We start from the raw sequence: 15,825 nt of genomic DNA on the forward strand, positions 1-15,825 counted from the left end.
TCATTGATTCAGCTCCCCAAAACTGAGAAAAACAATTCAGTGTTTTCTGGCAATGTGGCAAACCGTGGATTTGATTGGATGTAAAGGAAATAGTTGTGTTTCCAGAAGATCTCATTAAAAGCCACCTGCTGCCTTAATAATGATAGGATAATTAAAATGCTGTCCCCAAATTTGGTATTACTTAGACATTGTGGACAGAAAGAGAAAGCTGATTAAAACTGTCTCATTTGAGACTAAGGTGGCAATTTGTAGAAAGAGCTTTCTGAAAGTATTTGATGAATGTAATAGGAAAATACCAAAGATACTTTTCATTTGGAAAGAAATTAGTCCACTTGTCCAGCCCATGAGCCTCTGTGTCCTGGCTCCACCCACCAAGATGCTCTCTACCACCCCTGTTTTATTCTCCTCCTTACAGGAGACTTCTCTTAATTTTTATTTTTGCACTAAACCTTCTAATGATTGTACAGGAATGATTTTTCTTGGAAGAACCGAATTGACTGTGTCCCAAGATAATCATTTCAATAACAAAGCTATGGAGTTGTGGAACAGGAATAAATTAGGAATTAAGTAGGGGAATCGTGGGGGAACTTGGTGTCCCAAATGAACAATTGCATTAAAACTTAAATGAAGCTAACATTTCTTTTGTATTAAAGTGGCAGACCTTATAAATAACCCAGAAGCAATAATCAATGGATTGCCAAATCAACTCGTGCAATATTTATAAAGAGCAAGGCACTGTTTCAAATGCTGTGAGTGATTCAAAGATTATGTCTTCCATCTGTCTCGAAGTCTTCCTTTCTTCCCAGGTGACTTCTGCAGGTGCATAGATAATGCAACAACCATAGTCTCACCCTTCTCCAACCACGTTACCTGTAGTGATTGGCATTCCTGTCCTCATACAGCCCTCTTATTTCTTTGTTCTGTTTGTTCAAACCAGTTCTTTTGCCTCTGCCTATCAACATGATTAAGTAGAACAAACAAATCAGTCTTAGAAGAAATACAACCAGAATGCTCCTTAGAAGCAAGGATGGCAAGACTTTGGCTCACTTACTTTGGACACATCACCAAGAAAGACCAAATGCTAGAAAAGGACATCATGGTTGATAAACTAGAGGGTCAGGGAAAACGAGGGAAACTCTTGATGAGATGGCTTGACATAATAGCTTCAACAATGGACTCAAACATATCAAAGATCATGGAGCTGGTGCACGACCAGGCAAAGTTTTGTTCTGTTATACAGTAGGTTGCCATGAGTCAGAGCTGACTGGACGACAACTAACAACAACAACAAAAATAAAAACAAAACAAACAAAACCTCTCCCATGTCTCCCTGAGACAGCAGCCTTCAGGGAGCTCTCTACCTCTGCGCTTCCGTATATTCACCTCTTATTCTTCAACTGCAATGTGGCTACCACCCTCTCCACTGCACTGAACTATGACAGAGTCCATCAACGTCCTTCTAGCTGACAAATCTGAAGAACATTGTTCATCTGTGTGTTACCAAACCTCAAAGATGCATTTTAAACAACTCCTTTTGCTTCTGAAACATCACTCTGGCCACTCAATCTTGGCTTCCTTTATGAACTCCCCTTCAGAATTTCCCATTTCACAATTCTGTCACTATTCACTGCTCTGCTCCTTTCTCACACACCCTATTCTTAAGGTTTTAATTTTTATCTAATGAGCTGATCATCCCCCAGTCTCTATCTCCTATCACAGTGCCTCCCCAGAGCCTCAGACTCATCTGTCCAACTACACAGAGCTATCCCACAGGTCCACCATGTTGAAATCCACACTCCAGTATCTTCTTTCCCACACCTCTGCCTCCTGTGTTCATTACTGATAAAAGAACCTTGAAAACATTATGCTGAGTGAAGTAAGCCAATTACAAAATGACAAATATTATACGATCCCACTAGTATTTCAAAACAGGCAAACGTATAGAGATCAGAGTTTAATAGTGATTACCAGGGGCAGAAGGGAAGGAATAAGGTGAAATCATTGTTTAGGAAGCATTGAGCTTCTGTTTACAGTGATGGAAAATTTGACAATAGATATGGGTGATGGTTGTACAACGTGATTAATATAATTGATGTCACTGAATTGTGAAAAATGTTGAATTGGTACTTGTTGTGTTATCTATATTTTTACAATTTAAAAATTCTGCTACCCTGGATCCCAAACTACGGTGTCATCTTAAACTCACCATTCCCTCAACCTCACACTTAGTAAATTTCTAAATTGTACTGATTTTACCTTCTAAACAGATCTCAAACTATAATCCCCTGTTATCTCTGTGTCCACATCTGCCCAGGCTCATTTGTCAACCTTTCCTCCTGAACACGAATTTTCAGTGTCGATGCTTCACAAGCTCAGAGTTAGGTCTCATCTCATGTTACACTCTCTTTCTGAAGAATCTTATTCAAGGCCACAGCTTTAAATCTATACGTAATTTGAAGACCAACAAATTGGTTTCTTCATCCCAGCCCTCTCTTCAGTGCTTCAGATCCATCTATCCCATCACAGAGAGGAAAACTGAGGCACTGAGAGGGTTAAGTAAGTGGTGCAATATTACACAGCAATAAGCGACAAAGCTAGGGTTTAAACTCAGAGGGTCTTGCATGAAATGACTATGCTATATTGACATTCCCACTATTTCCTCTTATCACATTCCATGCTTTTCCTCCATAAAACATTACAGCTATAAATAAATGCCTTCGCCTCAAATTATTTGGCTAATAGTTTTTTCCACCACTGTAGTGTAAACTCAAGAGTAAACCCTGTGTTAGTCTTATTCTTTCCTCTATGTATAGAGGATGTGGCACAAAGTAGTGCTCCATAAATATTTTTAAGTGTATGATACATGAATTAAATCTGACATATGCTCTATGTCCTTACTGCAAATGTTTTAGTTCATCTCCTCTCACCTGGATCGTTGCAAGAGTTTCTTTTCTTCGTTGGTCTTCTGTCTTTCACTGAGTCACCTGAGCAATCAACCTAAATTTAAATCCATCCATATAAGCCACTCAAGGATCTCCTATTACCTGCAAGATTAGGTCTTTCAGATTATACAGTGCCCTCCACGGCCTCTACCTGCATTTTTCTCTCGTTTCCATCACAGCTCTGCTCAGCCTTAAAAAAGAAATTTTTAAAGCCAGTTGCCAAAGAGTCGGCTCCTATGTGTCAAAGTAGAACTGTGTTCCATAGGGTTTTCAGTGGCTGAATATTCTAAAGTATATCTCCACACTTTTCTCCTAAGGCATTTCTGCGTAGACTTGAACTGCCAACTTTTCCATTAGCAGCCAAGAATTTTAACCCTATGTACCACCCAGCAGGTCTGCACACTTTGGACTCTAGAAAGTAAAGTGCAGTTCAGGGTCCCCCCTTTCCATCTCCTTCCACACACACCGTGCATTTTCATTCTCTGGGACTTTGCACATGCTGTTTCCATAGTGTGCTCCTTCCTCTTGTCCCTCTGGACCACACGAGTGAATTCTTTCAGACTCATCTCAGATTTCATCTTCTCCAGAGATCCCATGCAGTTTGGAAAAAGTAACTCTCCTTTATGATCTCACCAAGTCTGCACATAGTTCTCTCATTTCGATATATTAATAATAATAGTTAATATTTATTAAGGGCTTATTATGTGCTAGACACTGTTCTAAATGTTTTACATATATTAACTAGTTTAATTCTCACAACAAACTTGTGAGGTAGGGAAATATTCTCATTTTAGCGAAGAGGAAAAAAAACAGATACAAAGAGTTGAAGTAATTTGTCCAAGGCCGTGTAGGCAGCCTGACCCCAGAGTCCACCTTGTTAGCTGTCAGGCCACACAAAACACATTGATAGATGCCTTCTAAGGCTCCGTGATTATGAGGTTCTCCCTCCGTCTTACTAGAAACTCTTTTAGGGCAGAGGCTGTGTGTAATATATCTCTGTATTCGTAGCAGCTATGGCACAGGGCTAGTCCATAGTATGTACTTAATAAATATTTCTTGAACTTAATTGAAAACAAGGTCCCCAGACCCAGGCAAAGGGTCTTGATACACATATATGAAAAATGAAATTGCTATTATGCATTTAACTGTTAGTACAGCTTTTCCTTCTCTCCTTTATGATAGTCTCATGCATGTGTTAACAATATATGTTTAAAGGCTCGTCCCAGGGAGGCAAATGCCAAACTGCCTAACCTTTGCTATTCCTGGAAGGTGCACTTTGCTCCGATACTCTATAGTCATTTTTCAGGTAACAGATGTTGAGTGGGAATGCGTTGTGGCAGAGGTGGTCTTAGCCATTTCAATCATTGTCAGCCGTGAAATTCGGGGCAAATAACAGATATATCTCTCTTGTCTGCCACTGGGGCTGTGAAAATTGATCTCTAAAATGCTTTGACTCTAGGTGAAAGTAGCTGTATATCATAAAAGCAGCCTTGCAAATATCCTTTTACCCAAAGTGAATAACTATTTTAGCTAGGCAAGTAGGAAAGAAAACTTATCCTTATTTTCTGATCTTTGGCGTTGGAGAAGAAAGCAGGCTGGGGAAAGAGATTTGTTTATGTTTGAGGTGACTCGCTCATCTGGATGACTCTTTACCTTGGACATATTTCTGTGATTTCATGCATCATCAATTTAATCATCTTCTTCCCTTTCAGATTGTAGTAAGCTCCATGAGAAGAGGGATGATGCCCAGTGGGGACCCTGTCACGTAGTTGGTACTTAATACAGACCTGAAGGAAATGAATGAATCTAGGGCACATCCTTAAATAAGCGTCAGGGATTCAGTATCAGCCTGAAGAGCAGGCTTCGGGGTTCAGTTTTGCTTTGATAATAGTTTCCTCTACCCCTGAGATTGTATTGGGGGAAAAATTGAATTAGGAGTGTTGATAACAAGACTGCAATAGAAAATTCACATGTCCATATTCTGAAGTTTCTTCTAAACTGCATCTAGAAGTAAATAAAAAACCAGTTGGCACTGAGTTGACTCTGACTCATGGTGATCCCAAAGAGCATCAGAGTAGAACTGCACTCCAGAGGGTCTTCAATGGCTGGTTTTCTGGGAGTAGATCACCAGACCTATCTTCTAAGACCCCTCCAGGTAGACTCCAACCTCCAACCTTTCATTACCAGCCAAGCTCTTAATAGCTTGTGCCACCCAAGGACCGGAAGTAGATAAAGTAGCATTTAATAAGCAGTAATTGTGGGTAAGGCTTTGTGCTAAGAGATAGCACAGAGTAAGAACTTGTCCTGTCACTACAGATGGGATGAGGGTGGGGCAAGTATGGCCACTATCCTGGGGCACAAAACTTGACGGGATACCAAAAAAACCCTCTATAGCTAAGATAAATAATATTTTCATGCAATATTTTTAAAAAATCAAAGTTTAGGCAAAAAAAATCCATAGTACACAAAATATCAAAATTTTAAAGAAAGACAGTATGAGTATTACTGCTTTTTCCATTTGCCTCAGGCTCCAATATGGCTTGACAGGGCAGTGTTACTGATCCTGTCTTTCTTTAAAATTTTGATATTTTGCTGACTTACTATGAATTTTTTGCATTAATTTTGATTTTTCAAATTATTCTGTGGCAATTTTATTTATCTTGATTATGGAGGATTTTCGATGCCCCTTAAATGTTATGCACAAAAAGAGTGCCTCACGTGCCTCACCTTAGTCCTGGCCCTGCGCAGCCCTTGAGAATCTATCTCCCAGTGGAGATGGGAACAGAGCAAACACTGAAGTTAAGTGGAATTTATTAAAGTTAGGTTCTCTTACTGAGGAGTGCAGGGGATGCTACAGGAAGTAGTCCATCCAGATTCAAGGAATAAGTGATTACTCAGGGGACTGTTAGAAAGTGAGTAGGGATTAGCCTGTGTATAAATGAGAAAACAGCATAGTAGGTGGGAGGAAATGAATAAGATGACACACGTACAGTATCATCAGTATCATCGTGTGCTCAGGGAACCACAGCAGATCAGCTTCCTCAGAGGAGAGCTTGCGCAACAGAGCAGCAGGAACAGATGGAGCTCGAGGGAAGGGCAGGAGCAGCTCCTGAATGACCTAGCTCACCATGCTGAGGGGCTCATACCATCCTTCTCCCTCTGTCTCATGGTGCCCTTGCTCCCTCATGGCCTTTAAGGGCCTCAGGGCTCCAGTTGCAAGGCTATTGGAACTTAATCCAACACAATTCTGTGGTCCACACCCAGAGATAGCCAGTTCCCCTGACAAATAGTTCACATAAGGGATTCTATGCTATAAGGGAGTCACATGCTCTCCCTTCCCAGGGCGGGGCATATTTTGCCTATGGCTTCCTGAAAACAATGCCTTAATCCAGAGACAGGATTCTAAACCAAAAAAAATAAATAAATAAACCCAAACCCATTGTCATCGAGTCTATTTCAACTCATAGCGACCCTATAAGGACAGAGTAGCATTGCCCCATAGGGTTTCCAAGGAGTGGCTGGTGGATTCGAACTGCTGACCTTTTGGTTAGCAGCCATAGTTCTTAATCGCTACTCCGCCAGGGCTCCAGAGATGAGATTCTAGAGGTAGGAAATTTGCTTATTAGAGCCAACAGAGGTCAGGGGAGCACTTAGTGTATCCACCACAAGACACTCCCCAGGCAGGCTCTGCAGGGACCTGTGCAAGGGCCCATCCTGAATGTCAGTGTATCCAGAGCTCCAGATGCAATGGACGCTTCAGAGTCAATCCTCGTAAAGTCATTTATTGAGTGACCAGCACGCACTCAGCACTGTGCCAGGCTTCAGAGGAACAGAGACAAAACACAAAGCATGGAACTTCCTCTTCACTTTGGGAGATGTTGGACACACTAATAGATTAAGACAGTCTAAGTGACTACATGAATAGCATGGATAGTGAGGGCTATAGCACCTGAGGAATAGTGAAAAAACAAAAAAGCTATGATGATACTCCATGTATGCTTCTAACACTCAGGCAGATCATTATAGCCTTTCTCAACTGGTCCCCAAACCCCCTCACTATCTTCATGTCTTAGAATACCCTACAACGTTGCCTTACTCAGCTCATCAGTCTCCTCAGCACTCCCCAGTCCTCAGGGATCATCCATGACTTTCTCATACTGTTCCTCCTGCCAGAAAGCCCTTCCCTGTCTCCCACTGGGGGAATTCCACATGAGCTCAAGCCCTGGAGTCACTGGGCCTCCACTGTGCAACTTTCCATTCTCAGTCCCACCCCTCCAATACAGCAGGTTAGTCACTGTGCTCTGTGCTCTAGAGAATTTTAGCAGTATTCTTTTTCATATCAGGAACCTAGCACTCATTGCACATTATTTCCATTTGTTGTTTATGTGACTCTCCACAATTTCTCTTGTTTCCTCATATACTGAATGTCTAGGATGCTGTTGTTGTTGTTAAGTGCCATCAAGTCAATTCTGACTCATAGTGACCCAAAGTACAATAGAAATAAACACTGCTCAGTCCTACACCATCCTCAAAATTGTTGTTGTGCTTGAGCCCATGGTTGCAGCCACTGTGTCAATCCATTTCAATGAGGGCCTTTCTCTTTTTAGTTGACACTCTATTTTACCAAGCATGATGTCACTCTCCAGGCACTGATCCTCCCGATAACATGTTCAAAGTATGTGAGACGTAGTCTCTCAATCTTTGCTTCTAAGGAGCATTCTGGTTGTACTTCTTCCAAGACAGATTTGTTAGTTCTTTTGGCAGACCATGGTATATTCAATATTCGTTGCCAACGCCACAATTCAAAGGTGTCAATTCTTCCTTAGTCTTCCTTATTCATCGTCCAGCTTGCACATGCATATGACGTAATTGAAAACACCATGGCTTGGGTCAGCTGCACCTTAATCTTCAGGGTGACATCTTTGCTTTCAACACTTTAAAGAGGTCTTTTGCAGCAGATTTGCCCAAAGCAATATGTTGTTTGATTTCTTGACTGCTGCTTCCATGGGCATTGATTGTGGATCCAAGTAAAATGAAGTCCTTGACAACTTCAATCTTTTCTCCATTTATCATCATGTTGCTTCTTGGTCCAGTTATGAGGATTTTTGTTTTCTTTATGTTGATGTGTAATCCGTACTGAAGGTTGTGCTCTTTGATCTTCATCAGTAAGTGTTTCAAGTCCTCTTCACTTTCTGCAAGCAAGATTACATCCTCTGCATGACGCAGGTTGTTAATGAGTCTTCCTCCAATCCTGATGCTCCGTTCTTCATATAGTCCAGCTTCTCAGATTGTTTTCTCAGCATACAGATTGAATAGATATGGTGAAAGGATACAACCCTGACACACATCTTTCCTGACTTTAAATCACACAGCATCCTCTTGTTCTGTTCGAATGACTGCTTGATCTATGTACAGGTTCTTCATGAGCGCAATTAAGTGTTCCGGAATTCTCATTCTTCACAATGTTATCCATAATTTGTTATGATCCACTCAGTTGAATGCCTTTGCATAGCCAATAAAACACAGGGAAACATCTTTCTGGTACTCTCTGCTTTCAGCCAGGATCCACCTGACATCAGTAATGATATCCCTCGTTCCACATCCTCTTCTGAATCCGGCTTGGATTTCTAGCAGTTCCCTGTTGATGTACTGCTGCAGTCACTTTTGAATGATCTTCAGCAAAATTTTACTTACATGTGATATTAATGATATTGTTTGCTAATTTCTGCATTCAGTTGGATCACCTTTCTTGGAAATAGGCATAAATATGGATGTCTTCCCATTGGTTGGCCAGGTAGCTGTCTTCCAAATATCTTAGCATAGATGAGTGAACACTTTCAGCACCGCAACTGTTTGTTGAAATATCTCAATTGGTATTCCTTCAATTCCTGAAACCTTGTTTCTCACTAATGCCTTCAGTGCAGCTTGGACTTCTTCTTTCAGTACCATCAGTTTCTGATCATATGCTACCTCCTGAACTGGTTTAAGTCCACCAATTCTTTTTGGTATTGTGACTCTGTGTATTCCTTCCAGCTTCTTTGTTGCTTCCTGAGTCGTTTAATATTTTCCCAGTAGAAAGTTTCAATGCTGCAACTCTTGGCTTGCATTTTTTCTTCAGTTCTTTCAGCTTGAGAAATGCTGAATGTGTTCTTCCCTTTTGGTTTTCTACCTCCAGGTCTTTGCACATGTCATTGTAATACTTTACTTTGTTTTCTGGAGCCTCCTCTGAAGTTTTCTATTCAGCTCTTTTACTTCATAATTTCTTCCATTTGCTTAGCTACTCAACGTTCAAGAGCAAGTTTCAGAGTCTCCTCTGACATCCATTTTGGTCTTTTCTTTCTTTCCTGTCTTTTTAATGACCTCTTGCTTTCTTCATGTATGATGTCCTTGATGTCATTATGCAACTTGTCTGTTCTTTCATCATTAGTTTTCAAAGTGTCAAATCTGTTTTTGAGATGGTCTCTAAATTCAGGTGGGATATACTCAAGGTCACACTTTGGATCTCATGGACTTGTTCTAATTTTCTTCAGTTTCTACTTGAACTTGCATATGAGCAATTGATGGTATGTTCCATAGTCAGCCCCTGGCCTTGGTCTGACTGATGATATTGAGCTTTTCCATCATGTCTTTCCACAGATGTAGTCGATTTGATTCCTGTGTATTCCGTCTGGTGAGGTCCACGTGTATAGTCACCGTTATGTTGGTAAATAAAGTATTTGCAATGAAGAATCATTGATCTTGCAAAATTCTATCATGTAATTTCTGGCTTCATTTCTATCACCAAGGCCATATTTTCCAACTACCGAACCTTTTTCTGTGTTTCCGATTTCTGCATTCCAATCACCAGTAATTATCAATGCATTCTAATTGCATGTTTGATCAATTTCAGAATCTTCAATTTCAATTTCTTCATCTTTCACCTTAGGGGTTGGTGAGTAACATATGATTGTCCAATTCGAAATGGCCAATACCACTCCATTTCAGCTCACTAATACCTACGATATCAACGTTTATGCGTTCCATTTCATTTCTGATGATTTCCAATTTTCCTAGATTCATACTTCCAACATTCCACATTCCAATTATTAATGGATATTTTCAGCTCTTTCTTCTCATTTCAAGTCATGTCACATCAGCAAATGAAGGTCCCGAAAGCTTGACTCCATCCACATCATTCAGGTTGACTCTACTTTGAGGAGGCAGCTCTTTCCCAGTCCTATTTTGAGTGCCTTCCAACCTGAGGGGCTCAACTTCTGGCACTATATCAATGTTCCAGTGCTATTCATAAGGTTTTCACTGGCTAATTCTTTTTAGAAGTTGACCATTGGGCCCTTCTTCCTAGTCTGTCTTAGTCTGGAAGCTCAGCTGAAACCTGTCTGCCATGGGTGACCCTGCTGGTATTTGAATACCGGTGGCATAGCTTCCAGCATCACAACAACACACAAGACTCCCACCCCCACCCCCAAGTATGACAAACTGACAGACTTGTAGAGGAATGTCTGGGATAGCATCTGACTTAATAAATGTTGTTTGGCTGAATTAAGCTATAAAACTAATAAAACAAGTTCCTTCAAGCAGATTCTGACTCATGGCAACCCTAAGTGTGCCATAGCAGAACTGTGTTCCATAGGGTGATTTTTCAATGGCTAGTTTTTCAGAAGTAGATCACCAGTCAGTTTCCCCATATACCTCTGGGTGGACTCGACTCTTCAATCTTTTGGTTAGAAGCCAAGTATGTTAACCTTTCGCACCACATAGGAATTCCCTAAGTAATCTATGGACGTTAGCAAAAAAAAAAAAAAAATTATCAGCGTGCTAAATAATCAAAAGTAGGAGAAGGGGTTAAATTTGTTGGAAGATTTTCATCCAGAGAAGAGAAGGCCAACTAATTTCCTAATAACTGTTTTCAGAACATTGAGTGGAAAAACTGTGATAGCTTTGGAAATGCTCACAAAGCCAGCCAAATATTCATAAATAGTGTCACTCAAAGAGTCCCAAGTTAGTTTCATAGAAAATGTGCTCACATATATCCTAAAATTTATTTTCAAACATCCACCAACATCATGAGAAAAGTCACAGCGGAAAAACAGATTGTTAGGGATGTTAATGGTACTGATAACTAAAGTCAGGAAACAAAAACAGATCCAAGCAAAAAGCATAGAATTTAAAAACCACATTTTAGGTTTTATCTTTTATTCCCTTCTCTCACATGTCACAAGCCAAGGGCAAAATGTAAGCCTTGACTTAGAAATTTTAGTCATTAGTCAGTGTTTTAGTACAATATCAGCATTGTTTACAACACCGATGTATTTTGGGGGGGCCGTGGAAATGGATGCTTAAGTGCAGAAAGACCATGCATATGATTAACATAATAACAGGGAACTTGCACAAAGCACTGGCTTGACTGGACTTCTCTGACGTTCAGCACTTCAGATGGAATTGGAAATCGCTCTGGGTTTTTAGCCGTAGTATGCAAAGATGGGTGGAGATTGCATAATTTCTGGAAATCATTGCCCTCAGAGAGTGACAAGGTGTAAATTTCCAAAATGTCTGAGATTTCAGTCCACCAGCCCAGCTTCTGATACGTTGCAATGCAGAGTGCAACGCTCCACTTAAGGATTTATCTCAGGCACCGAAGCCCCAGGCCAATGAAAGTCCTGCGCTCTGTGAAGGTGAACCGCACAGGCTCCAAAGCTAAAGAGCCATCCACATCAATTTGCAGCCAGGAAAGGGGCATCAGCAGCGGGAGAGCTCTTTACACTCCCTTCCCAGCAGAGAATTATGGTGCTGTAACCGGGAGGGAAGCGAGGGGAATTGAAGGGGCTGCTCAGAAATACAATGGTCATTTATGGCTAAAGTACCCCCATAACAGTTGACCCCTAGTTCTCATCTGCAGAATATTTGAGGAATTTTGCAATGAAATGCTTACACACACAAAACACAGCCCCTCCCCCCTAGACCTTCTGCAACTTGGCCATTCATACCAAGGCACCAGATGGCGTTTGCTCTGCTTAGCCAGTGGGACAAAGCCAAGAGACCGGAATTGTGTCCTCCTCACACAGATACTGATAGAGGGGTCTCGACCCGCCATTGACAATCTGGATTCTTATGGAACAAGCACAACAAGTGAAGAGGGAAAGGATCAGGAGGAATAGAATTAGACCACGTTTATCATGCAATTCAAGGAAGTTCTGTATTTTGTAGCAATGTAAATTATAGTATCGCATTATCAAGATAATAATTTGTTTTTGTGACAAGAAATCACACCATTATGTGTTGCATCTGTATTATTTTTTAAATTAGGCTTTTTAATTACAGAGATAAATTATGTATGTAAGAATAACACTTGGAAAATTTTATACAACATGTCATCTTAGATCCCATTAAAGGTTGGAATCTATTCCTCTCGTATCTAAATGTTCCCTAGTAGTAAGAGTTAACTCTTTCCTGGGCTGCCAGGGTGACAATTTTTCTACACCTGCAGCCTAGCGTTTCTTTACTCCAGGGACAATCACTTTTCAGTAATACAAACAATGGCAACCCTGTCCACCTTTCAGCTCTCCCCCAGGCTCCACGTCAGAGGAAGCATTTTCAATCGGAAAAGGTGTTGGTAAGGCTGCCCTTCTAGCTTTGCTTTGTAAAGCTGCTTTTCTTGCCTAGTTACAATTTCCTGATGATTTTACACATGCCACAGAGGTCAAAAAAATGAATTCAGTACTAAGTAAAGGTTAGTAGTATAGGTGATTCTCTTAGTGTAATGTGTTATTTGGGAGCAGACCTCAGAGTCCACTACCGCTGGGTTCAAATCCTAGCAGGGTAAATACCTTGCCTGGGTCTTACTTTCTCCATCTACAAAAAAGAGACAATAATAATTCAAGTAAATAGTGGAGATTATATAAAATAATGTTTCTGAAGGACTCAGACAGGACCTGGTACATAATAAGTACTAATTACACGGTAGTCATGATTCATATTGTTTTCTGTTCAAAGCAATGATTTGAGACTAAGTTCAATCAGAAGTTCCTCTTCGGGTTTCTTGGGTTCCCAAATGGCCCATATCGGCATCATATCTGTACATGCTGCTATTTAACAAAGCATGAGATTAATATTGTCTCCTTTTTTGATCCAAAGAAGAGAAAGAGATAACTTGGGAAAGGTGTGACCTTAATGGTTAATGAAGGATCTTGAGTTGTTCATTAATTAGTTGTGGGCAAAAGATCACTGTTTGCCTCTACAGCTGAGGGAGCAATGCCCTACAGTCAGCAAGGAATGGGACAAAGAAGAGGCATGTCACAAAAGATCACGAGAGAGAGACAGAGGGAGAGGAAGAGAAAGAGAGAGAGAGGGAGAAAAAACACTCCTGAAGAGACAGGTCCGTCATCACCCAGAACACACTTACCTATTTTCTTGCATGGTTTTTGGCTGTCCCCACCCTTGAAACATTTTCCTAAGACTTTCAAAATGAGAATGATGCTGGGGTGGGCTATTTAGAAATTAAAGAAACCCACAGAAGAGCTCCTGATTGAACTTAGTCTCAAATCGTTGCTTTGAAAGAAAAGGAAATGGATAACTAATGCCATGTAACCAGGAGGGAAGTGATAATAACATGTATTTCCACTTTGAGGAATATTGAAGATAGGCATGAAAGAATGACATCTACTTCCACCTCTGCTAAATATTCTTCCAGGTAATCAAGGAATCTGATTTCGTTCTCAGACATGTATTTTCTATTAAACATAATCTTCTCACAATTAGTAAAGTTAAGTGCATTTGTAGTCCCAGAGATAGAAAAAAAAAAAAAAAAGGATGAAACAGCACTGGGAAAAAATAAAGGAAAGGAAAATACAGATTTTTCAGAACTAAGGAGCTGCTTTGGGCCTGAGCGTGTGTGTATAAGAGAGAAAACTAGATCACAAGAAATGGTATTCAAACTAAAAAATGTAATTACGTGAAGAAGTGAGTAGGAGGTGAAAGGCAGATGTATAAAAATTCTTATACTGTGGTTTTCAAGCAGGAAGAATAAAACCTGAAGTAGTGATTTTGGATGAAGGATGAGAAGAGAATGATGATCTTTGTTTTGCTTCTCATGCTGGAAGTTCATTGGTATGGAAGAAGGTAGACTGAATCCACCTTAACAAGCAGAATTTTTCCCCATACAAGAACCAGAGTTGTAATAGAGGTCATGTTCTGGCAGAATAGGTTTGAAGTGTAGGGTCAGATTTAACTACAGAATTACGAAAAGGAGAGGAAAATATGCTGAATGAAGTGAGAAAAAAGAGTGGATCAAGTTGGACCTCAGGAGATCCCCCTCTGAGCTTTGAGAAGTAAGTTTGCAATTAAGCCTACTTGCTGTTATAGACTCAAAGATCTAAGCAAGGGGAAGGCATCAAATCAAAATCTGTGTCACCACAAAAGATCAGATGAAGATTCAAAGCAACAGTCATGGTAAAACCAAACCAACCTGTTGCCATCAAGTTGATTCTGACTCGTGGTGACCCGATGTGTTATAGAGTAGAACTACTCCATTGGGTTTTCTTGGCTGTAATCTTTACAGGAGCAGATTGCCAGGCCTCTGTCCTGTGGTACCACTGGGCGGGTTCAAATCACCAACCTTTAGGTTAACAGCCGATCACAAACTGCTGCTCTACCCAGGGACCTTGCATAGTCATGGTACAGACCTGTAAACCTCTATAATTTGATACTGAATAAGCAAACTACAGCCCATGGGCCAGATCTGGCCTGCTACTTGTTTCTGCACTTTCCGCAGCTACAAACAAGGTTTACAAGTTTAAAAGGTTGGAAAAAATCAAAAGAAAAAGAATATTTTGTGATCCATGAAAATTATATGAAATTCACATTTCAGTATCCATAAATTTAGTCTTATTAGAACACAGCCACACCTATTATTATCTGTGGCTGGTATCAAACCACAATGGCAGAGTTGAGTAGTCACCATAGAAACCTCATGGCCCACACAGCCTAAAATATTTACTATCTGGCCCTTTACAGAAAGTGGGCCAATCCATGGCCTAGGAAAAAAAGAGCACAGCCTTTAGAGGCAGGTGCATCAGATTCTATTTCCAGCTTCAACACCTACCATACTATTGTCAGATCTTGAACAAATTAACCTCTCTGAGCCTCAGTTTCCTAATCTTTAAACTGAGGGTGATAATACCTACTTCATAGATTTGCTGTGTATATTAAACATTAAGGCAAGTAGCTCCAGCTCTGGTCCACAGTAGGTTCTCATTCAGCTTTCTTTTCTTTCATTCTTTCTCCAGGAGACTTTCTTCTTCGTACTCCCAAAGTTAACCTTCCTTAAACTTCTACCCAGGTCCTCCTCTCTGGAATTACTCTCTTGAGTTTCTCATCATTTCTCTCATTTGTAACTAGGCGTTGAGGCAGATGATTCCAGAGTCTATTTTTCTAGCCCTACTTCAGCTCTAAGTTCTGTGCAGAATCTTCCCACTGCCTTCAGGATTTCTCCACTTGGATGTTCTATGAGCACCTTAACTTCAATTTTTACTAAACAAATAACATATCCTCCTCCTCCAAAGTGAAGTAAACAGAAGAGGCCAAGATCCTGTCCTACTGGTATCATTATTTAACTGTCACCAAATTCTTACAGTCAGTCAGATTTAAAAGTTTCAAAGGCATGTTTCACTCTTCTCCCTTCCTTGTTCTGTCTCACATCTGTCCTCGCCTGTCCAGCTCCACTCTCTGCGGTAACCAATAGGCTCCTAACTGAGTTGCCACTTCCAGTTTATCTCCCCGTTCCTAGATTACTCTTCCAAACAGCATCGTTGCAATACAACATTCTTGTATGTGTAAACTTTCTAAAGTTCTTTATTGCATCTCAAATGAAGTCCAAATTCCTTAATCA

Source organism: Trichechus manatus, unplaced genomic scaffold (assembly GCF_000243295.1).
Source record: "Trichechus manatus latirostris isolate Lorelei unplaced genomic scaffold, TriManLat1.0 scaffold00002, whole genome shotgun sequence".
Taxonomy (NCBI): domain Eukaryota; kingdom Metazoa; phylum Chordata; class Mammalia; order Sirenia; family Trichechidae; genus Trichechus; species Trichechus manatus.